Raw genomic sequence first — 27,129 nt, 5'->3', positions numbered from 1 at the left:
GATCAATTCCACAGCTGACCTAGTTTCTCAGGGAACAGAAGGAGCGAGCCCTGGAGGGTCAGGATGGCCGAGCGGTCGAAGGCGCTGCATTCAGGTTGCAGTCTCTAATGAGGCGTGGGTTCGAATCCCACTTCTGACAGCTTCTTGCATCTTGAAGTGGCGTAAACCAGGGGTGCTTTTCAACATGACCGCTGCTGAGAAGTGTACAAAGCAGACCTATTGTATCCTGGGGTCTTGCGTTTCACCGGAAAACATTCATTGTACTTCAACATGACCTCGGATGAAAAGTATGAAAACCAGAGTCATGGAAATACCAGAAGAGGACTGCAGGAATTGAACAAACAAGCCCCTCTTTGCTAGGCTTGTAATTTGACCAACTATCTTTTCCCCTCTTCTGCTGAGTGTCCACTGAATGTAGGTGGCTGTTCTCGCAGGGACATCAATTAGTTAAATTAGTTGTATCACTGGTTGAAATCCCACAGCTGTCATTTTCCTGGTCAGGTCCATTATCCACGACTGGAATGACTTGGCATCAAAGGACTGTCAGATTGTACAACACAGCTGAGCACTTGGAGAAAAAGATTGAGAGAGGTCTTGTTCTAGTGAGACGGGTTTGCTCTACCCGAATCGTAACCCTACAGAATTGATACCCGCATTCGCCAAGGAATCCTTTTCCGAAATCTGTTTTTTGTAGAAGAGATGACAGAATTGATTTCAGGATCTATCCATCAGCATCAGACAAATACCCCAAACCTAATCCTGGCCGTGGTCTTGGTCTCTAGACCAGTCTCTTGTCATGTAATAGTGAAGAAACCCAGTCCGTGATTTATTGTTCCCATGTACCAAACAATAATCTGAGCCCCAATACCAATTTCTATGCCAAATACAGCCTTAGGCCTAACCCTAAACCCAGTCCTAACTGCCTTCTCCAGTCCAGCACCTTATCTTGTTGTGTAGTACTTACCAGAAACTCAAGTCCATCATTTATTGATGTTTTATTCAGTCGCCTCAGGATGACAGCAGTTCACAGATAGCGCTTCAAGATTACCCGAACTGTTCGACCAAGGACCAACCCAAATCCGCCACTAGAGCACCAGGGACTGCATCGTGGCTGCAGTCAGAAAGGCAGAGACTGTGTCGCGTTGACATACTCCAGCAAAGGAACCAAAATAGGAATGAGACTGGACCTTCTCTGCCAACAATGCATCAGCAGGGTAGAGCGCTTGCTTAGCATGTGAGAGGTAGCGGGATCAATGCCCGCATTCTCAAAAAGCACTTTTCTTTTTTGTGATTAAATGTTCCCAAGTACCGAACACTAATCCGGGCCCCAATCCCGATATCGAGGCCAAATACAGCTATAGGTATCACCCTAAACCCAGTCCTGTCTAGCATTGTCCTGTCTAGCATTCTCCTGCCTAGCACCTTGTCTTGTCTTGTTGTGGGATCAATGTCCGCAGTCTCCTGGGAGTTCTTTGCCTTTTGTAGAAGAGATGTTGGGACCGGAAATGAATCCCCGATCGATCCGCGTGGGAGACCCGGGTCTGATTCCTGGCCAATGCAGCAGGGCTGTTTTCATACCTTTCATCGTGAAAAAAGTGCCCAGACAGTTTTCGGGACCAACTGATGACCTCTCAATTCGATCAGAAAGTATCCACCTGAGACTTTCCACCTCAGACTCTCCACCACAATACTTGATTATCTAATCCAAATCCTGTCCATAGTGGCATTCCCAGCCACAGCGCGTTAGAGAACCTCAATGAGACATCGTCGAACGCCCGGCTGTACTCACTCGCCCCAAAACAACAAGACCTTCCATAGGTCAGTTGGAAGAGCGGAAGACTGTAGTGGTTCTAGCTGGCATCCTTAGGTCGCTGGTTCAAGTTTGTCTCGAAAGACAAGCCTTTTGCTTATGTTGTGTCTGGAAAGAATGGCAATACCGTCTTTTCTGAAGGACCTCACCTTCCCTGTCAATGGAGTTGGACTTGAGTCTTTGTCACAGTCTGAAATTGGCAAACCGAGAAATTCTGAATGAGTGGCCAATGCAGTTTGTCTATTTGAATACGTTTCATCTCAACTCCTGTTGGAAAAGGACAGCTATTTCCATAAGAGCACAAGACCCTTGGATTGTACCCCAAAATACTTTGCGCTCATCAAAGAGTAAAGTTGGTGTCCTGGTTTGCAATGCCTCCATTGTTATGCCAGAAGGTGCCAGTCATCCAAAACAAAGGGTTCCATGGTATAATGGTTAGCACTCTGGACTCTGAATCCAGTGATCCAAGTTCAAGTCTTGGTGGAACCGACTTGCCCTGCAGCAATCGAGTGTTTGGACTGTGTCTTCCTTAACAGTAAGAATATGATGACTTATTGATTTACTCTACAAATCAGTGGTAACCATGGATCAGGATGAGATGAGATCAGACTTTTAATCTGAGGGTCCAGGGTTCAAGTCCTTGTTCAGGCAGTGAGGAGAAGTTTTAAATGTGAAACCAATCTCTTTTATCTTCCTCCTGTGGTCAAGTCCAGAATGCCAGAAGACTTCTGCTCCCTCAACACCGAAAAGGCCAAAGAGAAGCGACACAGTCTCTGCCTTTCTGAGTGCAGACCAAAAGCAGTCCCTGGTGGTCTAGTGGCTAGGATTCGGTGCTCTCACTGCTGCGGCTGGATTGGTTTTTCCTGGAGATAGGATTTGTCTTCGGCCTCGGTGGAATGGTTGGGGTCACCTTGAAGCGCTACTTGAGAACAATAAATCACGGACTGGGATTCTTCATTATGCCATGACAAGAGACTAGTCTACAGAACATGGCCAGGATTAGGTTTGGGGTATTTGTCTGATGCTGAGGGATCGATCGTGGACTCATTTCCGATCCCGACATCTCTTTTACAAAATACAAAGGATTCCTTGGAGAATGCGGGTATCGATTCTGCTACTTCTCGCATGCTAAGCAAGCACTTTACCATTTGAGGCAATTCCCCGGGTTGGGGTATTTGTCGAATGCTAAGGGGTAGATCCAATCCCAACATCTATTCTACAAAAGGCAAAGAACTCCTAGGAGACTGCGGGCATTGATCCCAAAACAAGACAAGACAAGGTGCTGGACTGGATAATGCAGTTAGGACTGGGTTTAGGGTGATACCTATGGCTGTATTTGGCCTAGATATCGGGATTGGGGCCCAGATTAGTGTTCGGTACTTGGAACATTTAATCACAAAAAACAGAAGAGACTATGGAGAATGCGGGCATTGATCCCGCAACCTCTCACATGCTAAGCGAGCACTCTACCATTTGAGCTAATTCCGCTGCTGTTGGCAGGGAAGGTCCAGTCTCATAACTATTTTGGTTCCTTTGCTGGAGTACATCAAAGCGACACAGTCTCTGCCTTTCAGAGTGCAGCCATGCGGGCATGTGGGTGTATCAAGACAAACTGTGAGATGAGTATAATAAATTAAAACAATATAATGAATAATCACCTTCAAGATGTATCAATAAAAGTGCTGAATCGCCCAATGTGGGGCTCGAACAAACGACACTGAGATTAAGAGTCTCATTCTCTACCGACTGAGCTAATCGGGCCTTTTTATGCCCTGAACATCATTTTTTGTTTTGTTGTTATTGATGTTGCCTTCCTGATGTTTGATCAATTCGTCAGCTGTCCTAGTTTCTCAGGGAACAGAAGGAGCAAGATGTTCAGTCATCGCTGAGAATTTTGTTCTGGTTTAAGGTATTTGTCGGATGTAGATCCAATCCCAACTTCTCTTCTACAAAGGGCAAATAACTCCTTGGAGACTGTGGGCATTGATCCCCCTACCTCTCACATGCTAAGCAAGCGCTACTTGGGAAAATTTCATCACAAAAAACAAAAGAGATTATGTAGAATGCATTGATCCCACTACCTTTCACATGCTCAGCGAGCGCTTTACCATTTGAGCTAATTCCCCTGCTGGAGCAGCGTTGGCAGAGAAGGTCCAGTCTAACAACTATTTTGGTTCCTTTGCTGGAGTACGTCAAAGTGACACAGTCTCTCAGAGTGCAGCCATAACGTTCGATTCCCGGTCAGGAAACTGACATTTGGACAGGTTTTGAGTGGAGAATTTGGGTTGGTCCTCGGTCGAACGGTTAGGGTCATCTTTAAGCGCTATCTGCGAACTGCTGTCATCCTGAAGCGACTGACGACAGAAATACGAATAAAACACATCAATAAATTATAGACTTGAGATTAATTATCATACTCCCTGTTGGTCTGCCATTTTAAGCGCGTCTTAGAACGGCGCAGCTGCAAAAAGCCCCCTTCTCTTCCTGCCTAGTTGTTTTGACATATTTCAGATTGTGCAGATGCGGCATAGGCCGGCCAATCAGAAGTTGCCACCGTGCCACCGTGCCCTTGGGGGGGCGTTCACCGGCCTCCAGGCAGTGGGGTCCGCGCTGCTGGTGGCCTGAAGTCTACGGTGGTGGCTTGGGGTTGTTGCGCTGTGGTGGCTGCTGCGGGGACCGGGCTGTGTGTTGGGAGGGGACCTGATCCTGCTCGTGGGTACGGGGGCCGGGGTGGCGTGTGGGGATGGGGAGCATGCTCCTCGGGGTGGGGCCTGCTGGGGGGGCGGTGCTCTTTCGGGCGTTTGGGTGTCTGCTGCCACTGGTCCTATGCTCTGCCGCATCGCTGTCCCTGTCTTTGCCCATCCCCAGTCTTGCCTTAGGGCTCGTCGGGGATGGTTCTCCGGTACGTGGGCGGAGCGCTGCTGGTTCTGGGGGCGGGGGGGGGGCTGGCCCTCCCGGTGGATGGTGGGGTCCTTCGGGGGCCTTGCGCTGGTCTTAACTCCTCGGCTCTGGTGCGTGGCCTCCCCGTGACTTGGAGCTATGGCTCTCCCTCACGGGGGTGAGCTGCCCGGTGGATGTCGGCCGGCGCAGTGGAGCGCCTCACCACTCGCCTGCTCGCCCCCTCCGCTTGCTCATGTGCGGGCCTCCTCCCCTCGCCCGCTCCTTTGTCTGCCACACTGCAGTAGCCCTGATGCCGTGGTCGAGGGGAGTCTGGGGGTGCTATGCCTTGGCGGTCCGTACCTCCCTGGGCTCGGGGCCTGGTTGTGGGTCTGGGACCCCTGGGTCCCCCACCCTGTGATGCCCCGGACGCCCCACCCGGGGACGTCCACAGCATGTGTGTGTATTGAGTGGATGGGGTGTGCATGTGTCTGAGTTTATTTTATGTATTTATTGTTTTAAATACTTAGATAATTAATGATTAGTTTTATTATAATTATATATATATGTATATATATATGTATATGTGTGGATGTGTATGTGGGTATATGGCCATGTAGATATACGGGGGGGGGGGCTCTGCGGGGGTCTGGCGTAGGGTGTTCCATCTCAACCGCCCGGTCCTCCATGGGGCAGTGTGCCCGGGCCTCTTCTGTCCTGGCCGGGGCGGTCCTATGTTGGTGGTCGGGCCTGGGGTTACCTGGGGCGGGCCGGGTTCTGCTTCCTGGGGGTGTGTGGGGGGCTGGAGGCGGTGCCTCCGGCCGTGGACGGGCTCCCTTCCGGCCGGCCGGGGCGCCCCTGTGCCCACGGGTGTGTGGCCTTCGATGCCCTTCTGCCCTAGTAGGGTATGGTCTCCCGCTGGTCTCGGGGGTGCGGCTCTCCTCCGGCCTGCTGGCGCCCTGTTGCCGGTTGGGATTGCTCCTCCATGGCCTCTTGCTGGTCTCTTAGGGGAGTTGCTTCGGGGGCGGGTCTTGGGGAGTCGGCCCTGGCTTTGCCCACACCCACGGGGCCGGAGGATCTCTGGCGGTGGGGGCTTGACCTGGCTGCGCGGGGCGGGGTTTGCTGGGTGGTAGAAGGCAGTCTCTCTCCTTTTGTCATTCTCAGTGACAATTACACATTCACACACTCGCATTCACATACACAACACACCTCCATATGGGCACTCACAGCACATGGGTGCTTCTCTATACAATCTACTCTCTTATCCCTGATGTTTATATAGTATTGGTATGCTATTATTACAGTAATAATGATGTCAAGCAATGAGATTTTAATTACTGTAACTGTATGGTTGCAATTGTGTTTACTATCATGGGTCATGTCCTCATTGTTACTATTGCTACTGGTAAGTTGGACTGTTTCATTCCACTGATATCATCTCCAGTGTGACCCTTAGCCATCATTGACATTTAACTGTTCTGTTTGTCACTGTTGTTGTTTTGGGAATTCTTGTTGCTGCTGTTTTTGTCTCTCTTTCTACTGCCCCCCCCCCCCCGACCCCACCTTTCTCTTCTCTCTTCTTCTTTTCTGTTCTTCTTCTTGCTCCGGTCCGGTCGTCCCAAATGGCATAACAAAGACATCAAATAACGGCAAATAAAATTTCATGGTACAGGGAAGTTGTAGCCAACACCTTTCCTGACACAGAGCAAATCTGTTTAGCATGTAAGGGCATTTAGATCAACAATACTATCTGCCCCAATGGCTGGACGGGACAAAAAAAAAAAAAGAAGTTGCCACCGCCCTGGACTGTGGCAGATGTTGTCCAGTTGGAGAAGGACCACCAAATCCTCCTGCAGGTGGATGCCGCTGGTCCTGGCTAGCTTGCAAACCTTTTCAATGAACCTGACTCTAAAATTAAAGTGTTGCTCACAGACGAATATGAAGCAACTGGGAGCAGCAATCAGCACCTCCAAGTCAGAGTTTTTGGTTCTTGCTTTTTCAGTTAGTGCCAAAAGTGGGGGAAGGGTGAAGCTATGTCTGTGCCAAGTCCTGTCATCATCGCCGATGTGGCCTCAGTAATGTGGGTGACGAGTCTGCCTACAGGTGGGAGGTTGACCATCTGGCGACTCTATCTCCAGTCAAAACCTATCCAAATCTCAATTCTTTGACCGGGAATCGAACCAATGCCGCGGCGGTGAGAGCTGCGAATCCTAGCCACTAGACCACCAGGTACTGCTTTATGGGAGCACTCTGAAAGGCAGAGACTGTGTCGCTTTGACGTAGTCCAGCAAAGGAACCAAAATAGTTCTGAGACTGGACCTTCTCTGCCAACGCTGCAACAGCAGGGGAATTAGCTCAAATGGTAGAGCGCTCGCTTAGCATGTGAGAAGTAGCAGAATTGATACCTGCATTCTCATAGGAATCCTTTTCCGTAATACATTTTTTGTCGAAGAGATGTTGGGATCAGAATTGAGTCCAGGATCTATCCATCAGCGTCAGACAAATACCCCAAACCTAATCCTGGCCGTGTTCTCTAGACTTGTCCTTGTTGAGATGAAGAAGCCCTGGTCCCGAAATGTCCACCTCCAAGATGGACTGAGGTCTTAAACAGCCCACATGGACAAGCCAAATATCTTGTTCATGGTCAGACAAGACAAAGGTTGAGCCAGTCACCTGAACATGAAACTGGATTCAAGTCCCTGTTCAGGTGACCAGGTCTGAAGTCCACTTGCAAACGCCTCCTTTTTGCCCTCAAACTACGAGGGCAACAGCATAATCCCTTGGTACTCTACGGAAACTACATGAGGAGACTGGCTTTTAACTGGAACTGGAAAGACTTGTGGCCCCGCACACAAACCAAGTATCTTCTGATCAGCTGATCCTTGACATCAGCTGTCACAGACATTGGCGTCGTTTGGGGACCTCATCCTGATCCACAGTTACCACTGATTTGTAGAGTAAGTCAATAAGTCATCATACTCTTACAGGAAGACTCAGTCCAAACACTCAATTGCTGCAGGGCAAGTAGGTTCCACCAAGACTTGAACTTGGACCACTGGATTCAGAGTCCAGAGTGCTAACCATTACACCATGGAACCCTTTGTTTTGGATGTGACTGGCACCTTCTGGCGTAACAATGGAGGCTTTGCAAACCAGGACAACAACTTTACTCTCTGATGAGCGCAAAGTATTTTCGGGTACAATCCAGGGGTCTTGTGCTCTCACGGAAATGGCTGTCCTTTTCCAACAGGAGTTGAGATGAAACGTATTCAAATAGACACTCAAATGATCACTCAATCAGAATTACTCCGTTTGCCAATTTCAGACTGCGTGACAAAGACTCAAGTCCAACTCCATTGACAGGGAAGCGGAGGTCCTTCAGACAAGAAGGTATTGCCATTCTTTCCTGGCAGACATAACATAAGAAACAGCTTGTCCTTCGAGCCGGACTTGAACCAGCGACCTAAGGATGCCAGCTTGAACCACTACAGTCCTCCGCTCTTCCAAATGAGCTATCGAAGGTCTTGTTGTTTTGAGGCAAATGAGTACAGCCAAGCGTTTGACAGCGTCTTCACTGTGTACTGCTTTCCTTTCCTGAGACGCCGGATGGTGGTCCAGAATCTCTTCGAAGCCGTCCGGAAGTCCTTCTCCATGGCTTCTCCAAACTCCTCCCATGTCAGAGTTTTTGCCTCAGCGAATGCCAAAGCCGCGGACCGCTTGAGCCAAAAAGGCCCAATAGAACTCCTTCAGCTTGATGGCATCCCTCACCAACGGTATCCACCAACGGGTTCTAGGATTACCGCCACGACAGGCCCTGACCACCTTAGGGCCACTGCCGCCTCGACAATGGAGGCACAGAACATCCCTGCCTCCCTCTGGATCTTGCAGGTCACTGGGAAGATATTCGGCTCGAAGGACCATTTGGTCCCGAACATGAAACTTTTGATCTGAGTGTCCCGGATTCAAGTCCCTGTTCAGGTGACCAGGTCTGAGGTCCTCTTGCAAACGCCTCCTTTTGCCCTCAAAATACAAGGGCAACAGGACAATACCTTGGCATTTTATGGAAACTACATGAGGAGCCGGGCTTTTAACTGGAACTGCAAAGACTTGCGGCCCCGCACTGTCAGAAGTGGGATTTGAACCCACGCCTCAATAGAGACTGCAACCTGAATGCAGCGCCTTCGACCACTCGGCCATCCTGACCCTCCAGGGCTCGCTCCTTCTGTTCCCTGAGAAACTAGGTCAGCTGTGGAATTGATCAAACATCAGGATGGCCACATCAATAAAAACAGAACAAAAAATTATATCTAGAGCAGCAAAAGGCCTGATTAGCTCAGCCGTAGAGCATGAGACTCTTAATCTCATGGTCGTGGGTTCGAGCCCCATATTGGGCGATTCAGCATTTTTATTGATACATCTGAAAGATATCTTTCCCTGTATGTTTCAGGATCCATTTGAAGGTTCTCTTAATGGTTTTTAAATGCCTTAGGGGTTGTGGGCCTTCTTATTTTTCTGAATTTCTTTTACGTGATGAACCCTCGCGGTCCATCAGGTCCTCGAACACCGACCTGTTATGTATTCCTAGCCCATCAGTCATCCGGGAAATATGGATTGTGTGTCCAAACTGGGGATGGATGCTCGTGTACACACCTTCAGACATCAAGCACATATCTTTGTTCTTATTTGTCATCTTGATTTTTTTGTAAAAGGAGGTCTTGAAAGGCCATGTTTCCACCCAGTTTTGAACTGGGGACCTTTTGCGTGTGAGGCAAACGTGATAACCACTACACTGTGGAAACCTGAAGGAAGGGGCTTTTAAGGGGACTGGTGAAGTCACATAGCAGTTGCCAAACAATGAAACACGACGATGTGTCCGAAGTGGGGGCAGATTGGGGCTGACTCCAAATGAGTCTTGATTAGTGTTTTGGTGTTGCAGAAACTGTGGCAGCCTTCTTGTGCACCGGCGGGAATGAACTCAAAGGACAGAGCTCTTGCTTTACATGCAGGAGATAGTGGGTTTGATACCTGTATTCTCCACATGGTATGTTATGGCTTTTTCTTGCCAACAAAAGCGTTCTTGATCTCCGACATCGTACCTTATACTTTGATTGATTGCATGTGTGAGGGAGCTGCCAATCATCCCTCTTTGATCAGGTGTATGCCCCACCTACACACGGCCATGTTTCCTATTTGTGTATATAGCTGGCTTTTGTTATTTACACATACATCCTGGTTAGTACTTTAATTATATTTGTTTGCCATTTAAGTTGTTTCATTGCCACCTTAGTTAGTTTTCATTTAGAAGTCATTGGTTTGGTTCCTAATTTCTCATCAGTTTCTCCTTTCTTACGAGAAGGTGATTGATCGGGGCACAAGCATGGAGGTGCGCCCATGGGAGTGCAGGCTAGAGGCTGATCACCTTGATTGGACTCTCCCAAGTGTCACCTGGAGGAGGGGGGTTAACTGTATAGTTTCTGGGTAAATGTAGTTAAATGTAGTCTAGTGCTTAAAATGTATCCACAAAGTGGAACTTAAGTGTGCTAATATTGAAAGGCTTTTGGAACATAAAAGAAAAGTGTTGAAATTGTAAATATGGTACCTTTTAGATAAATTGCCTCACCCTCTCATTGGGGAATTATGGTTGGCCCTTCACGGGTAAAAGGGGCTGGTGAATTGCTGGGCGGAAGGCCTGTTGTGTGTGTGCTGGGGAAAATACTGTTGGACTGTCTGGTCTGGGGTGCGCTTCAGAGGCTATGGCTATCCTGGGCTAGTAAGAGGCCATTTTAAAAACTAAAATCTTACAGCATGCTAATGAATCATTAGCATCAGCAATGAAGCCCCATGAGGCTTGGAACCATTTCAGTCAACTGGTTAGAGAATGGATTCATTTCTTGAATCTTCATGTGCACACGAAACCACCTGCTGGCCGTGGATCGAATTACAGGCGGATGTATCTTCATGTGTGATGCATTGAATGCTGATCTGTTTTGGCTCTTGGAAATTATGTACCACAAAAAAATGTATAACCGAATGATTAATCTACAAAGTGTAAGATAAAATATACAGTATATATAAAATACTGAATGTTTTCTTGTCCATAAATGCCATGTATCATGTGATATGGCTAGCTTCATCATGGTTGTGTTGTTTATACTGTAATATGTTACTATTATAATGTAGTACTATTAACCTTACCATGGATGGGTGAAGGTCATGTGGTACAATTCTGGCCCCTCCCTCAAATGAATCAAGCCTTGGTACACGCTTTGTAGAAGTGCCCACTCGATTTTTCGACACACACTTCGAAGCCCTGGCACCTCATCACTACTAATGATGTTTACTGATGTGATACAGGTGTGGTCAAAACTAGTGTATTTGTATATCACCACACAAGTGGACAGACAATACAATTCCAAAAGCAACACACACCTGCCATGACCCTGATTCGACCAGGGTTGCTGCGGCCACAACACAGAGTACGAACCACGATACCGTTACGGCTGTGAGCTATGCTTTTCTGGGCAAGAACCATAAACTCAGATTCGGAGGTGCAGATTGCTCATTCCAGCAGCTTCAAATTTGTCTGTGAGCAAAGCTTGAATTTTAGACTGAAATCAATTGAAAAGGCTGTCATGCACGTTTTCCTTTTGTTAGAATAAAATGTAGATAGAATGAATATAATGTCAGTTATCACCCTCATATCCATTTGCTTAGACAATAGAAAGTGTTTGACTGTGCTGAAGAGGGAATGTTCCTGTGACCCTGATCTCAGACCCCCAGTGACCCCCAGGTCCTGGAGGTGCCTGGATGCGCCAACAGCAACCCTGCCTGCAGATGTTTCTGTTAATCCTGCAAGAATGTGTCAAGATAAGAACTCATAAAACAATAAAAGTAATAACTCTCATATATACACACACACATTGACAAACAAATACAGCTTGTGCAACTGCCCCCCCCCCCTTATAGTTGCACGACCATGTAGTAGGGATCCCCGAAAGAGAATATAAAAAGAGAGTGTGAACTGCATATTCAGAATGGAGCGGCATGTCACTGGGTATGTGGTTTCACTCTCCTCGCTGCGAGTAACTTTGAATATTGTTGTCTGTCTCTTCTGTATTTCTGGATTTAAGTGTTTTTAAATGTGTCACAGGAGTTTGAACCTGACACCTTTGTGCCACTATCTCAAAACAAAAATAGCAGTAGTTTGAGGTTAGGATCTGGATTGTCACTGTTTTGCCAAGAGTAAAATGGGTTCGAGAGAGAGGTCCTATTTGGCAAGACAAGAAAAAAGCAACAATCCAGAAGCTAGAGAGAGATGCTGATGCATGCTTTTATTTCCAGTCGTATTGACTAATGCAATGCCCTGCTTTCTGGTCTTCCTAAAAGAAACATCACAAGTCTACAACTTTTACAGAACAACTTTTGATGCATGTGTGCTGACGAGGACCAGAAGGCAGGCGCATATTACACCGCTTCTAAAATCACTCCATTGGCTCCGTGTATGTTTCAGGTTCGATTTGAAGGTTCTCGTAATGGTTTTTAAATGTCTTAGGGGTTGTGGGCCTTCTTATCTTTCTGAATTACTTATAAGTTACGAACCCTCGCGGACCCTCAGGTCCTCCGACACCGGCCTGTTATGTATTTCCAGAGTTAAAACATGGACACACACGATGAGGCATCTTTCCAGTTTTATGGCCCCGTTTGTGGAACAGCCTGCTGGAGGACCTGAGGGCCGTAGAGAACGTTGAGATTTTTACAAATAGGCTCAAAACCCGCCTATTTAATTTGGCTTTTAACTCTTGCTCCTAGTATACTCTTTTTTTAACTTTTGAACTTGACTTTTATTTAATGATTATTTTATACCCTGTACCTTTTATTTTGGATCTTAACCAAATGTTTTTATAGTTTTACACATGCTTATTTTAGTTTTTATTAATGTTCCTATAGATTTCATTTTTATGTTTATTTCTATATATACATTAAGGGAAAAGACCACAAGGAAATGCGCACAAGGAATAATTCTCACTTGTGGTCACTCAGACTGGCATTATTTCACCAATCCTGTTCAAAGCTCAGCACTTCATATGATTTCCATAGTGTTGTGGTAACCATGTGCCCCTAACCTGTGAAAGGTCCCCAGTTCAAAACTGTCATAAATAAGCAGGGTGACATGGCAGTCATAGCAGAGGATAGTTTTCATCCATCGATCTAAAGCACCAGATGAAGGCTTTCGCTCAGGAAAACCGAAATCTGTGACACCGTGGTGAAGTTAGTTTCACGTTGGATATTCTCCTCTATAGAAACGGCGGTCGTTCCCCTCACTGTGCCGGCCGGGCTGCTCTCTCCTGCTGCGGGGAGCTCACACGGAAGTCCCGCCCTCTATGCCGCTTGTTCGGACTAGGGACCGTCAATAAATTTCCATTCATTTCTATTCCATTGAAGAGAGTTTGCTAAAAAAAAAATTAAATCACACCAGAAATTGATCCACAACCGTGTCAAATAATAATTCGGTGTGCAGAGAAGGTGATTGGCTGCAATTTCCCGTCCCTCCAGATCTGTACGCCTCCAGGACCCTGAGGTGTGCAGAAAGGATTGTGGCCGATCCCTCTCACCCCGGACACAGACTCTTCGAGACGCTCCCCTCTGGCAGGAGGCTGCGGTCCATCAGGACCAAAACCTCACGCCACAAGAACAGTTTCTTCCCGTCTGCTGTCAGTCTCATCAACAAAGCCCGGAACCCCACCTGACACTCTTCACACCCCACCTCTGCCTCATCCTGCCACTTTGACACTTTCATTGTATACGTTACATTAACGCTCAGTTTGGACAATCAGACTGCACTTCCGGAATAACAAACAAAAAACAGACTGTGTACATATATTTATACTGTTATTCTGTATATTTAGTATTTCTCATATTTTGTATTTTTCATTCTTTTTTAAATAGATGTGTCTGCACCTACTATACCAAAACAAATTCCTCGTATGTGTTTGATCATACATGGCAATAAACCTTTTCTGATTCTGAAGCCCATTTTTAGAAGTTTTATATTTTATTGGGCTTCAGATGACATTTTAACATTAAAAATTGAAAGATTTTGTATTATTGCATGCAGGCCATGCGACCTTGGCACTTCAAATCACTTTATGTTAATCACCTTGTATTAATATTACAATGCATACCTTGTCACTGTTGGTGAGCTATAATAGATTAATTATTTGAGTGGTGTTCTCGCTGCCTTCAGGGAAAAGACACTGGTCTATTTGCTCCAGGGCCACCAGACTGGTTGACAGCCTGTATCCTCAAAACAACTGGAACTGCTAAAGGGACACCATTTGTCGGATTGTTTTCATTGTCCCCATCTCATGTCCTGTGCTGCCCTGTCCAGCTGCTGAACTTTGGGTTACTGTGTTAATACCTTCTGCACAAAGTATTGCTGGAGTATTAAAAAGCAGTATATTAACTCCATCTGTGAAATTTGGCTGTTATGCACGTGCTCTGCTGCATAAAAAAATCATTGACAAATGTATTGATTGAATTATTGGGCTAATATTTTGAATGACTTACAATAAATCCATTTCATGTGAAAACTGGCCTTGTAGTACTATGCACACCTTTTTGTTTTTCAAATAATGTTTAATCAGATTTAATATGAATTTGTTACACAAGTCATTATCAATACCTTCCAGGTCATATGACCTTTGACCTACAAACCACTTTGTATCAGAAGGAATTGTCTGTTAGTACCATACACACCTTTTTGATTTGGTACTTAACTTTACTAGGATTCGTGATTATTTTTTTACACAAATCATTATCAATAGCTTCCAGGTCATGTGATCTTTGACCTCCAAACCACTTTGTATCAGTAGGAATGGTTTCCTAGTACCATACACGCCTTTTTGCTTTGCTACTCAACTTTGTAACGATCGCGGCCTCCTATGGAGGTAACGAGGCTACAACGCAAAAAGGAAGGTCGCGGGGGGAGTGGATATCAGCTATAAGAAAAAAAAAGGAAACTGTCGAAAATGTTGGGTTGCCACACCACGGCAGTTTAATTACACCAAAACCAACCCCGCATGTCATCCCCTCCCAACCAACCTAACTAACTAACCAACTAACTAACTCAACGTCCCACCCGCCAACAAAGACAACCATGAAACACCCAAATTAATCCCGAAAGTGTACCCCCCACCCCGCAAGTGTCCCAAAGTTCCCGAAGAGTCAGTGCTTGTCCACAAAACAGAGGTGAAAGCTGCGGTTCCACTCACGGACGCGCATCCACTTCTCCGTCCAATCCCTGGGTCCGGAACCTTGCCCAAAGTCCAATTGCTCAAGCCAGGAGGGAAAAGGAAATCCCGTCAGCTGTCGCTTGACAAAGTTGGCCCTCGTGGTGTTGTGGAAAAAAATTCTATCATCCTAAGTAGGATAGAGAATGCCTGAAATAAATACATAGCTCTGGCAGTTTTTATTACCTTTGCAAAACAAAGGGGTCAGACAACACACAGTATGCATGGCGGTCTGTAGGTGTCTGGCCAAGAGTGGCCTCTTGGCGGGAACTTTTATACTCCATAGCATGCAAATGAATTACATTACAAGAGAAAAGAGACTTTCTTGTCACTCCCCCGATGCCACCCTCATGTATGGGGGTTAGTCTACACACCCAATCTTCTGGCACGGTTTGTCACACCCATGCGAGACAACCTCCTAGGGTCAGCCATTTGGTGGGACATCCTGATGTCCCCTTATCCCATGAAGGTAAAGCTTTGATCAAAGAATGACTCATCTGACACTGCCCCGACACTGTCCCTAACCCCAGGTTACAGATAGCCTCCTGCTGTGCCACCATCTTTGAAGGGACAGCAGGATGTGCTCGGATGCAAATGTTGAAGCTCTACAAAAGGCCTTAAAGTAATTCACACAATGTGTAACCTATGTTATACCTGTGAAATATAGTCAACCGGGATAGACTCCAGCCTACCCGCAATCCCAGTGGGACTAAGCAACACGGGAAAAAGACGAATGGATGTCCAGGTGTCTTAAAGTGTTTGTCTTCAACTTCTGTGGTAGATGCTGTCCGTATGGCATCAACGATGTGGTAAACATGATGTGTATGATTTGAGATGTTAGATTGCCAAATCATGTCGAAGTCCTTGTGCCTCTGTTGATGGCTTGCTGTTGTTCTACCATGTTGTATTCAATCAGTCAGTCAGTCAGCCAGCCAATCCTCTTGATTGTAGCACTTGTTCTTAGGCTGCAGGAGCTTGCGGTGCGAACTCGTGGACTCCATCCAAACACGCAGTTGAGAAGGTTGAGTGCGTCATGGACATTTCTTCCGTTCTGGTTGTCGTTGTAGTTGTAGTCCTCTAGTGTTCAGGTAGTGTCTTTCTGCCTTGACCGATCTGTGTGCAGGTCTCTCATATGACCACGCTGACAGTGGAGTCTTGCCTCTGCTGGAACTCCAACACGTCCTCTCCATGGCCCCCAGGGCCAACAGATGTCAGGTCACTCGACACCCACCGAGAACATAGAAAGAAATGAATGAGCAACACAACATTTTACCATCTACGTGATACATGTCAGATGTGTTCCCTACACATGACTAATCTCGAGAGCAGTAGGCAACCTAAGAGCAGTAGGCAACCATCATGTAGTGTCTGACTGAATACGACACTTTGTTCATATTTTGGCCATTGACGTTGATTGTAAATGAACCTTAAAATTTTCAAATTGTCAGGAGAAAGCCCACGTAAGCATGAGGAGAACATGAAACTCCACACAGAAAGGTTCTCAAACCTTCTTGCTGTGAGACAGCAGTGCTAACCACTCTTCCATCATGCCACCAATATCTATTTTAACTTTAATTTTAACATCCACCCTCTGCATTTAAGTTTTTTCCAAACAATACAAGGTTTCACTGAATTTAAACCAACACACCCTCTGGTCTCTGCCTGAATTTGCATTGTCACACTGTAGTAGTGTTCCTTGCTCACAGCTGGAAATTTGGGTTTCAAAGAACCATTTGACACATTGGCACTATGGAAGGCAAAGTGCCAAATACAGTAATATAGTTAAGAAAAAACAAGATACAGTAACTTACCAAAGTCTTCAGCGTGTTGTGCAATCAATGGAGTGTCATTACTACTGCTGATCACTGATCATTATCAACCTCTAATGTTGGAACTCATACCTACCTTTGTTTCACTCACTTTGGTTTTGGAGAAACCAATTATAGTAACAAAAAATATATCATGTCCAATTGTTAACCATGATTACTCAACAAAATCGCAATCTCCCCCCTTTTGACACATGTACTTCCCATGTGTCAACTTTTAAAAGCATTGGCAGTTCCCTGTAAAATCAAATGATGGTTATCTTTTTTATACATCTGCAAACAGTAATCTGTGAAGCTGGACAACATCAAACAAAGTTACACCAATTCAAACTCTGGATCCTGAAGAAGTGTCCTGTTGAACAAACTGAAGTTAAAATGATGACACACCCTGCCAGGTGTGTGAATGACTTCAAGTGTTACAGTGTTAATGTTAGTACATGTTAGTACTGTTAAACAGTTTTCAACAAAAAAGATGTCACGTTTCGGCCATATATGACATGTCTTCTCCTCCTCCAGGAGAATGTGCTTTCCTAATGTGGAACAATGAAGGTTAGGCTGGAATAGTTCATAGTAGTTGATGTCTCTCTGTAGCCGGTCTAGCCGACCCTCTCTTGTCTCACGGTGATCAAACTCTGCGTTGTGTTGTGTGAACAGATGAGATGGGATTCACCGCTGTTTTGCCAGTGGAGCAGGATTTATTCGAAACCAGCTGTGCGAACAAAACAAAATCAATACAGCAGCTCGTCTCTCCTCAGCGGGATCTCGCGCCATCTCAGCTAATGCACGTTTCTATAAGTTTGCTTAATCCATTCAACAGTGGCATTTTTCCTATGTTTCATCATGAACGTTATAACAAATGAACAAAAAACCATAAGCTCACGTACCTGTGCGAACAAAACAAAATCAATACAGCAGCTCGTCTCTCCTCAGCGGGATCTCGCGCCATCTGAGGAGAGTACCGCGAAACTGCAGGGAGTGCCTTCCATACAGGAAGTCACCAAAATAAAACAAATTTCAAAATAAAATGACAATATACGTAAAATAAATAATTCAACATGAAAATTATATGACAAAATGAAAACAAATACTAAGGATGGACTTTTGGTGAATTACAACGCCATTGCTGGAACACACCTGTTACATCCACCCCTCCTAACTTCACCAAAATCCAGACTGTACATGTGAGCGTTTAAAAAAAAACAACAATTCGCACACTCATTGAAACCCGACGGAGGTAGTTAAAAAGCTCTGAGCTTTACCTTCCATGAGAAACCCACAAAATAGGTTCAGAAAGAACATAAGGGTGATCAAGCCTTAGTCTCTCCTAGGTCGATATGATGCCGTGTACACCATACACATTCTCCGTCACCTTAAACTTCGCAAAACATACCGCATACAAAATCACTACGGTAGTGACATTGTCCACTAATCACAACACATTTACATATCTGAACACCTTGATACACTAAAACAAAGTTAGGAGTGACTGAGATTTCCTGCTGAATGAACTTGCAATATCTTTTATATCAAAAGGCTTTTGAACCATGGATTCAATAAGACGATTGACCTTTCTACTAACTCTGCCAAACCGTGTCCTGACTACATGTTCCGTAGCTGCTGATGGGTTAACTTGTATGCCTCTGTCATGAACAGCATCTACTGATGGCACCTGTGAGTCTGTGGAAAGCACTGGGCTTGCCTGAAGTAACCCTGACTCTGTGTCACAGTCAGTGTCTGGATTAGACTTGGTGTCTGTGTCTACTGGAAGCATGTCTGACGGATGTTGGGAGTCTGAGTCAGGTTCTGCAGCTAGACTGTTAATGTCACTGTCTCTATTGGAGTCTCTGCCGTCTGGTGCGCACTGGATCAACTCATCTGCAGACAGCTCCTCATGATCCAACGCTGCAGCATCCTGACTGGGCTGGTCCAGTTCTGACTGTCCTCCACTCAGGCTGGCCTGACTCTCGGCATCTGCTGATTCACTCATAACCCATGCGCTTGTCCTCTCCTCTGAGTTCTCCTCCTCCAAAGAATCCAGGGAATTTGTCACACTTGATCCATCCTCATTCCCAGTGTCACACAGTTCTCTTTCAGTCGCCACCACAGGTAAGAAACTGATGTCGAGGACTAAGTTGCGGTGCACTACTTTCGTTTTGCCCTTATTGTCCTCCAGCCTGTACGTGTGGGTCTGCAGATTTCTGTCTTTGACCGTGTACACTGTAGGATCCCACTTATCAGCTAACTTTTTCTTCCCTTTTTCGCCTTTGTTTGCAATGAGTACTCGGTCTCCAATGCTGAGGTGAGTGCCTTTTACTTTTTTGTTGTACTCTCTTGCTTGTTTGTCTTGTTCCTTGATTGCATGTGTTTGAGCGATCCTGGCTGCTTCATTAAGATGTGACATCAGAGTGTTCACGTAGCTTTTGTGATCGACAACCACAGGGTCGTGAAGCACCTGTTTAAACATTACATCCACGGGGAGCCTTGGAATACGACCAAACATGAGCTGGAAAGGGGCATATCCAGTGGTTTCATGTACTGTTGCATTGTACGCAAACGTCAAAGTTTGTACTTGTTGTGTCCATTTGTGTTTCTCCTTGAGGGGCAACGATCTGAGCATGCTGCCTAACGTTCTGTTAAAGCGCTCAGTTCCTCCATTTCCCATCGGGTGATAAGCCGTAGTGTGTGACTTTGAGACTCCTGACAGTCTGAGCAGTTCGGCTATGAGCTCACTCTCAAAGTTAGCCCCCTGATCGGAGTGGATCCGTTCAGGGAACCCATACACACAGAAGACGTGATCCCATAGCTTTTTAGCTACTTGCTTGGCGGTCTGGTTTGTGCATGGAAAGGCATGGGCCAGCTTCGTAAAATGATCTGTCAGGACAAGAACATCGACGGAGCGCTGCCTGCTGTCTTCTGCACTCCAAAAGTCCAAACATACGAGCTCCATGGGAAAAGAGGTTCTGATGCTGTCAATTGGTGCTCTAGCAGAAGGGTCTGGTGTTTTTGCTAGAATGCATCTTTGACAGCACTTGACGTAATCTCTTACGTCAGACTCCATCTTGGGCCAAAAGAAGCGTTGTCTCGCCAGGTGTAAAGTTCTCGCTTGCCCCTGGTGTCCAGCAATGTCATGGATACCATGCAGCGCTGTCTCCTTGAGAGTCTCTGGCAAGACAAACTGATGCCTCTTTTGTTTACTGAGGGGGTCTTTAGTCACACGGTACAGGACACCATTCTGAAAGTGAAGCCGGTCCCACTGTTTGAGCAACGTCACAGCTTTCGAGTCAAGACCTGCTCTTTCACGCCTGGATGGTCGTCTCTTTCGGATGACAAACGGCACCAGCTTCGAGACGGTGGCGTCGAGCTCTTGGCTTCGCTGGAGGTCTTCCAAGGTGAAGACAGGAAGTGAATCCTGGCCCTGTGTCAAAAGATCCTGCACAGACTGAAACAGCTCCACAGCCCTGGTCTCAGCAGCTGTATCCCATTGGTCATGAGCATCCAAAAGAGCCTTGACGGCCACAGAGTCACAAGGATGTTTATTTGGACTAACCTGAGATGATGGGCTGGTACGGGATGGTTTCTTTACCCGATGACACTGGACCTTTAAACGGAGAGTGTCCTGAATGCCATCATAGCTGACATCCTCAGCTTCAGCAAGCAGTTGGTCGTAGTGCTCTGTGATGAGCCGATGACCGACTGTCGTGGCAAAGGGATCTCTGCTAAGAGCATCAGCAACTGTGTTCTTTGTACCAGGTATGTGTTTCAGGTCGAATGTATAAGGAGCAAGCTTGGACACCCAACGCTGCTCACAAGCATCGAGCTTTGGCTTTGTCATGATATAGGTGAGTGGGTTGTTATCTGTCCATACTGTAAATGAATGACCCCTCAACCAATGGCTAAATTTCTCGCACACACTCCACTTCAAGGCTAAAAATTCTAGCCGGTGAGCTGGATACTTTTTCTGAGAACTGCTCAGGGTCTTACTGGCAAATGCTATGGGGCGGGCCTTCTCTTGTCCAGCTGGTACTTGTGACAGTACAGCGCCGAGTCCATCTAGCGAGGCATCAATGGACAAGATCAGGGGCAGCGTAAAATCCGGATGCGTGAGGACAACACAGTTCAAAAGACAGTCTTTAAGCTTCGACAGAGCTGCATCACACTCACCGGACCAATCTGAGGGTTTGAGCTTCCTGAAAGAGCCAGCATTTGCTTGTGACTTGACTTTTCCTCTTTTCTTTTGTCCAGCAGTGAGAGCAAAGAGTGGCTTTGCTATGGCAGAGCAACTTGGAATGAAGTGTTGGTAGTAGAATACCATCCCAAGGAAAGACTTTATCCTCTTCACTGATGGGGTGCAGCCATCTTCTTCCATCAGATCACTTTTGGACATGTTTGTGATTACGTCAACTTTTGATGGATCCACAGCCACTCCATTGCCATCTATGACGTGACCAAGAAACTTGACTGAAGATCGCATCAGGTGACACTTTTTAGGACTTAGCTTAAGGTTGTGGAGTCGCAGCCTCTGAAACACAACCTCAAGCCTCTCCAAAACTTCCTCTTCTGTTGAAGCAAACACCAGCAAATCGTCGAGATAGCATAACAGACTGCTGAAGTTCAAGTCACCAAATATGCTGAGCATCATGCGCATAAATGAGGCGGGGCTATTGCACAGACCCTGTGGCATTCTATTATACTCATACAAACCCACAGGGGTCGTGAATGCAGTGTACTTCTTGTCTCCCTCAGCCATCGGGATGTTATAAAACCCGGAGGTCAGGTCCATGGTGCTGAAGTAGGTGTTTCCTCCCAGCGCAGCAAGGCAGTCCGACTGATGTGGCAGTGGGTGCGCATCTTTGAATGTGCGAGCATTCAGCCACCTGAAGTCGGTGCACAGTCTTAAGCTGCCGTCCTTTTTCCACACCAAGACTAGAGGAGATGCATATTCACTCAAAGATTTCCGGATTATTTCCTGCTCCTCCATCTCAGACAGGACCTGCCGCAGTTTCTGGTAGTGGGCTGGTGGCACACGGCGGTAAGGAAGACGAAAAGGTTTCTCATCGGTAAGTCTGATGTGGTGGGTAAAGCCTTTCGCCTCACCACAATCCAACGTGTGTTTTGAGAAGATGTCATTGTACTTTTCGAGCAGCTCAACTAACTTCTTTTTCCCTTCATTACCAGCGTGACACAGGTCAATGTCAATGTTGCTGAGACCAATTTGTTGCAGCCGCTGTTTCAGATCTGTGAGCTTGACATAGTCATGACTGTTGTCTGTTTCAGCTTTTCCAGGCTGACTGGAACCCTGGAAAACTTCAAAATCTTCTACAGCTAGGCAGGGAGACACATCTGCCAGCTTACTGTTCCTCTTGAGGGTTATCGGTTTGTTGGACAGGTTAGTCACTTTCATGGGAACCCATCTGTCTCCCCAAAGTGGCGTAATGACACGGCCGACCATGATGTTGCGTGGCATGGACTTTGATGAGGTGGGTTCGACAATGACTGTGCTTCCTGGTGACATTGGGACATTATTCGGCAGCTTACCCCACACAAGGTGTTCTTGTCTCACCAGCAGGGTGACTGACTGTTGAAGCTTGACTGTGCCAATCCTTTCCGGGAGCTCCTCACCTCTCCACCTGGATGAGTTTGCCATGAGGTCAAGAAACTGCTCACACTCAGGAAGAAGATTGCCACTGGAGACGAGACGCCAATAGTCACTGCTTATTTTCAGCTGGTGCATAAGAAATCTGATGACATTTGTGCCCAAGATTAAATCATCACGTTGACCTGGCACAACAAGAACAGGAACAACACAGGTTTCTCCGTACGCTTTCATCTCAACTTCATACATGCACTTAGGCTTGCTGATTTTTCCACCACAGCCCACAAGAACAATCTCTTGAGTCAGAGGAATGGAATTTGATAGAACATTGTCACTTAACATCTGTAGTTCTGCTTGCTCACTTAGTGTGCAGGCCATGGAGCCAGAGTCCAGCATCCCCTTCACGTGTGACTTGTTGTTGATGCTGACAGGAGTGTAAAACAGTTCATCAAAAGGACCTATTCTCTGTGTATTCTGCACTATCACCTTTGCATTGACTGGAGCAGCTGCACATGCCCTAATATAATGCTGTTCAATGTTGTCTTTACTGAGGGTTGCTTCTCTAGCGTCCACATGACCCCTCTCCCAATGCGGACCACTTAGTTTAAAGGCTGGAAGTTTTGTGGTTGAGGGATGAACTGACTTTGAGCAGGCATGCGACGAGGGCAGTTTCTTTTGATGTGATTTGGCTCAAAACATGACAGACACAAGCGTTTCTGCCTGCAGTGTGCAAGGGTAGAGTGCTCAAGAGACTGACAGACTCTACAGGACCTTTGGTAAGTCTGTGCCGGATGGATCGGTTTGTCTGTGGCCAGGACATGTTGTGATAAAGCACGATCAAAGAGACCGATCAGTGTTCTCAAGCAACCATCATCGCAGGGGGGTTTGGCTGCTGGGTTATTCTCAACCTGCACAGGAGGCTCTCTGGGTTGACATGTCGGCGCCAAATTATCAGGTGCAGGGGTCTGGATGTTAACCGTGACAAGTGCAGGCTGCTTTGACTTGGAGAGTTTCTGTTCTCTGGCCTCGATCTGGTATTGATCTATCTGCTCTTGAATATCACTAACAGTCCACTTGTCCGGTGCTTTAAACTTGAGGACTGCTGCCAGTGAGGGATCTGGACAGTACTTAACAAACATCATAGCAACTTCTTGGCAGGGGTTGTCTAAACGTCGACCTAGCCTTTTCAAACCTTCTTCTGCTGCATCAACTGCCTTGTTTAGCCGAACCCAATACTCTAGAGGAGTTTCTCCTGCTGTTGGGACTGTACTGTAGAAGTCCGCCATGGGCATACATGAAAAACTCACCTCACCGAAATGTCGACTGAGGATGTTGTAGATCACTTCTGGGCTCTCTCCTGGTTTCAGTGAGGGACTGCTTCTCAGAGTGATTCTTACAATGTCTTTGGCTTTTCCCATTAACTTACACATTATCTCAGAATGTTGCTCTGCTACGGGTGTGGCTCGTTTCTTGAAGTAGGTTTTCATCAATTCTTCCCACTCACACAACGTGATCTTGTCCGACTCATCTCCTCTGAAGACAGGAGGCTCTTTCACATCTGACTGCAGGACTAACTTGGCACCGGTCAGGTTAAGGTAAGTAGAGTCACTAGGTAACTGGCCGACACTGCTCTGAGCTTGTGCGCCTCTAACACCACTTTCTCTACATTCTTCCTTTAACTGATCCCTTATAGTTTGTCCCACCTGCTGTGCAATGCTTGTTATCAAGTAATTTAATGCCAGGTCAGTTGTAGCTGAGTTGTCAGAGAGTGCGTTACTGGGCTGAAGACCAGCAGGTGTACGGTTAAGAATGCGAGTAGAACAGAAAGCTGGGGAGCCTGCAGCATTCACATCTCTAACTGGTGTGGCAGGCAGCCTACCTCTCCCAAAACTGAAACTGTTAAGCTGACTGTTATCATCCATTTTTTCACAACAGACACATAAAGCTCACTTTTAACCACTTGAATAACCCTTTTTCCTTAGTTTTTTTTTTTTTTTAAACCTTGTGAATAAACATTTTAACACTATTATGTGAGACAAAGCAACCTCTGGTGACCAAGCTGATGTTGATCCACAGCTCCAGGAACCGCGATGACGATGAACCAGCCTGGAGCGGAGTGAATCCGGGTCACGGCACCACTGTAGCCGGTCTAGCCGACCCTCTCTTGTCTCACGGTGATCAAACTCTGCGTTGTGTTGTGTGAACAGATGAGATGGGATTCACCGCTGTTTTGCCAGTGGAGCAGGATTTATTCGAAACCAGCTGTGCGAACAAAACAAAATCAATACAGCAGCTCGTCTCTCCTCAGCGGGATCTCGCGCCATCTCAGCTAATGCACGTTTCTATAAGTTTGCTTAATCCATTCAACAGTGGCATTTTTCCTATGTTTCATCATGAACGTTATAACAAATGAACAAAAAACCATAAGCTCACGTACCTGTGCGAACAAAACAAAATCAATACAGCAGCTCGTCTCTCCTCAGCGGGATCTCGCGCCATCTGAGGAGAGTACCGCGAAACTGCAGGGAGTGCCTTCCATACAGGAAGTCACCAAAATAAAACAAATTTCAAAATAAAATGACAATATACGTAAAATAAATAATTCAACATGAAAATTATATGACAAAATGAAAACAAATACTAAGGATGGACTTTTGGTGAATTACAACGCCATTGCTGGAACACACCTGTTACATCTCCACAACACAAGAACAACCCTGAAAGAACAATCACATTTAAATTTCAGTCAATTTAAATTTTTGTCACAGTCCACTGTCCCCCATGAAGAACCCTGCTGTCGGTGTGTCGCACTCATAGTCGTCATGTCAGGATGTCATTTGCAACACTTAAAAGGTCCAAGTTCCTTTGAAAGTCGGATTGTCCTAATTTACAAGGCCTTTTTCGTAATAGCTAATTTTTAGATGGTTCTGCATACCCTAAATGAACTATCTACATTTTAGCAGATTTAATTTATGCCTCTTGATGCTAAAAGAGCAGAACAGCCTAATATGTTCTTTGCATGTGTCTATTAGTAAACTAATCATTGGGTTTGTTCTGTATTTCCCAAAGTGATGGTCAAGGATGGCTTCAGCCTCACATTCACACAAGACAAACAAGACAACACAACAATGAAAAACCAGCTGGACAGTCCTTTCTGAGTGTATTTTTGCCGAAAATACTTTTCAAAAAATTCAATTTTAGGACTGTAAAAAATTAACAAATTGTTTGTGCATTCCCAATCGAATGTAAAATAGCATGCTTGTACAAAAAAGGCCCACATTATTCCATTTGTCACTGTGTCTCTTTTAGATAGAGACCCATGAGGAATGGAATCATTGACGTCAAAAAAATGGTACCTGAGTACCCCAAATGTGCATCAAGGCAGCACTTATGCCCAGAACAAAATATTTGTGAGATAAACATTCCCCTAACAGCTATCCCTATGTTCATATATTTTATCAAATTTCTCATCACCATAGAAAGGTATGATGTGCATTGAAGACCTTGCAGAGCATCAATTTGCATTAATTGTGTGTGTGTGTGTATGCGTGAGAAAGTACATTCTTAACCTCCTCCACCAGTTGAGCACTCATGTCACCAGTTTGCATCTTCCTTTGATATGCATACAGCTGATTGGCCTCTTGCTTCACCAAAGTGTGAACATCAGGGTCAGTGTAAGTTTTTACAACTTCACCTCCATCTGAATTAGAAAATAGGCCATTTGGTCCTTTGCACCATATGCCAACAAATTTAATTTTTGAAGTTGAATTTTCTCTGAAACAGAAAATCCAATGGTGACTTGTCTTTGGTCCACTTCACCTGATTGGCCAACGAAGTTAACATAATTGCCATTCAACTTTGGAGAGGTTAGGAATTTGTCACTCTTAGTAAGTGTGTTTCATCAGAAAGGAAAAGAAATAACCATATTTTGTATACTATGTCTTCTTATAGCATATTCTAAAAGAGAGAAGTAGATCATATTCTACATAGTTATCAGCAAGAGGGGCTTATTTAAGCCAAGACTCTAAACAAAAGGAAGAAAAGGACAGAGCATATAGATGTGTGTGTGTGTGTGTTACTGTCAACTTCAGTATCATCCTTGGCATCAGATGAGTCAGAGTAGGCATGATCCCATCACGCCCCACCTCCTTGCTTCCTTCCACCATGTTTGTTAAGAAAGTCCTCCATCAAGTCTTTGGTCCAAAGTCTCCTTTTGCTGCACATGCCAGGGTCATATTGCTGTCCCAGTCTCTTCTCTGGATGTCCTCCTTGCAGGTGGCCATTTGTTGCCACCCATTGATTCTGGTACATGGCTTGTCCTTGCATCAAAAGTGAGATCCATCCAGTTCTAATTCGGCCACATTCCGCTTTAGTGGCTGGTGATGTGATTGTCGTCACCGTGAACACCATGTCAGCAAACATCTGCAGAACTCTTCAGTGGTCAGGGAAAGTGGGACAACTTCACTAAACACAAGCAGGGCTGTTATGGCCTCCCCACACGCCTTCCTTACACCATTGTCCCACTCATGGTCTCCACCATCAGTCACAGGATACTTGCTAAGCATCCGTTTGGATACGAGCGACAATGCATGTCTGGAAGGGATCGTTTGCAGTTAGAACACAGCTCATGTGTTGGATCTTCTTCAGGTCTTGGTGAAGATGAAACTGGACATAATGGCATGGCTGATGATATTGGACTCATCGTGCATGTTGTTGTATCAGGATGTTGTTGTC

General features: G+C 45.9%; 6 non-coding genes across 6 annotated transcripts; 2 read left to right on the top strand and 4 right to left on the bottom strand.

Annotated features, from left to right (window-relative positions):
* The first annotated feature begins 57 nt into the window (after positions 1-57).
* Positions 58-139, top strand: trnal-cag (transfer RNA leucine (anticodon CAG)). Its single transcript has one exon. It is a non-coding gene; the product is annotated as a tRNA-Leu (tRNA).
* Positions 140-2,227: 2,088 nt separating this feature from the next.
* Positions 2,228-2,299, top strand: trnaq-cug (transfer RNA glutamine (anticodon CUG)). Its single transcript has one exon. It is a non-coding gene; the product is annotated as a tRNA-Gln (tRNA).
* A 5,414-nt stretch (positions 2,300-7,713) lies between these two features.
* Positions 7,714-7,785, bottom strand: trnaq-cug (transfer RNA glutamine (anticodon CUG)). The gene has a single exon. It is a non-coding gene; the product is annotated as a tRNA-Gln (tRNA).
* A 337-nt stretch (positions 7,786-8,122) lies between these two features.
* On the bottom strand, positions 8,123-8,209 carry trnay-gua (transfer RNA tyrosine (anticodon GUA)). The gene is given in 2 exon segments: positions 8,123-8,158; positions 8,173-8,209. It is a non-coding gene; the product is annotated as a tRNA-Tyr (tRNA).
* A 599-nt stretch (positions 8,210-8,808) lies between these two features.
* Positions 8,809-8,890, bottom strand: trnal-cag (transfer RNA leucine (anticodon CAG)). Its single transcript has one exon. It is a non-coding gene; the product is annotated as a tRNA-Leu (tRNA).
* A 523-nt stretch (positions 8,891-9,413) lies between these two features.
* trnav-cac (transfer RNA valine (anticodon CAC)) lies at positions 9,414-9,486 on the bottom strand. The gene has a single exon. It is a non-coding gene; the product is annotated as a tRNA-Val (tRNA).
* Between the last annotated feature and the right edge of the window lie 17,643 nt (positions 9,487-27,129).

The sequence above is a fragment of the Doryrhamphus excisus genome, chromosome 14 (genome assembly GCF_030265055.1).
Source record: "Doryrhamphus excisus isolate RoL2022-K1 chromosome 14, RoL_Dexc_1.0, whole genome shotgun sequence".
In the NCBI taxonomy this organism is placed as follows: Eukaryota; Metazoa; Chordata; class Actinopteri; order Syngnathiformes; family Syngnathidae; genus Doryrhamphus; species Doryrhamphus excisus.
This window is presented reverse-complemented; position numbering and strand designations above follow the sequence as displayed.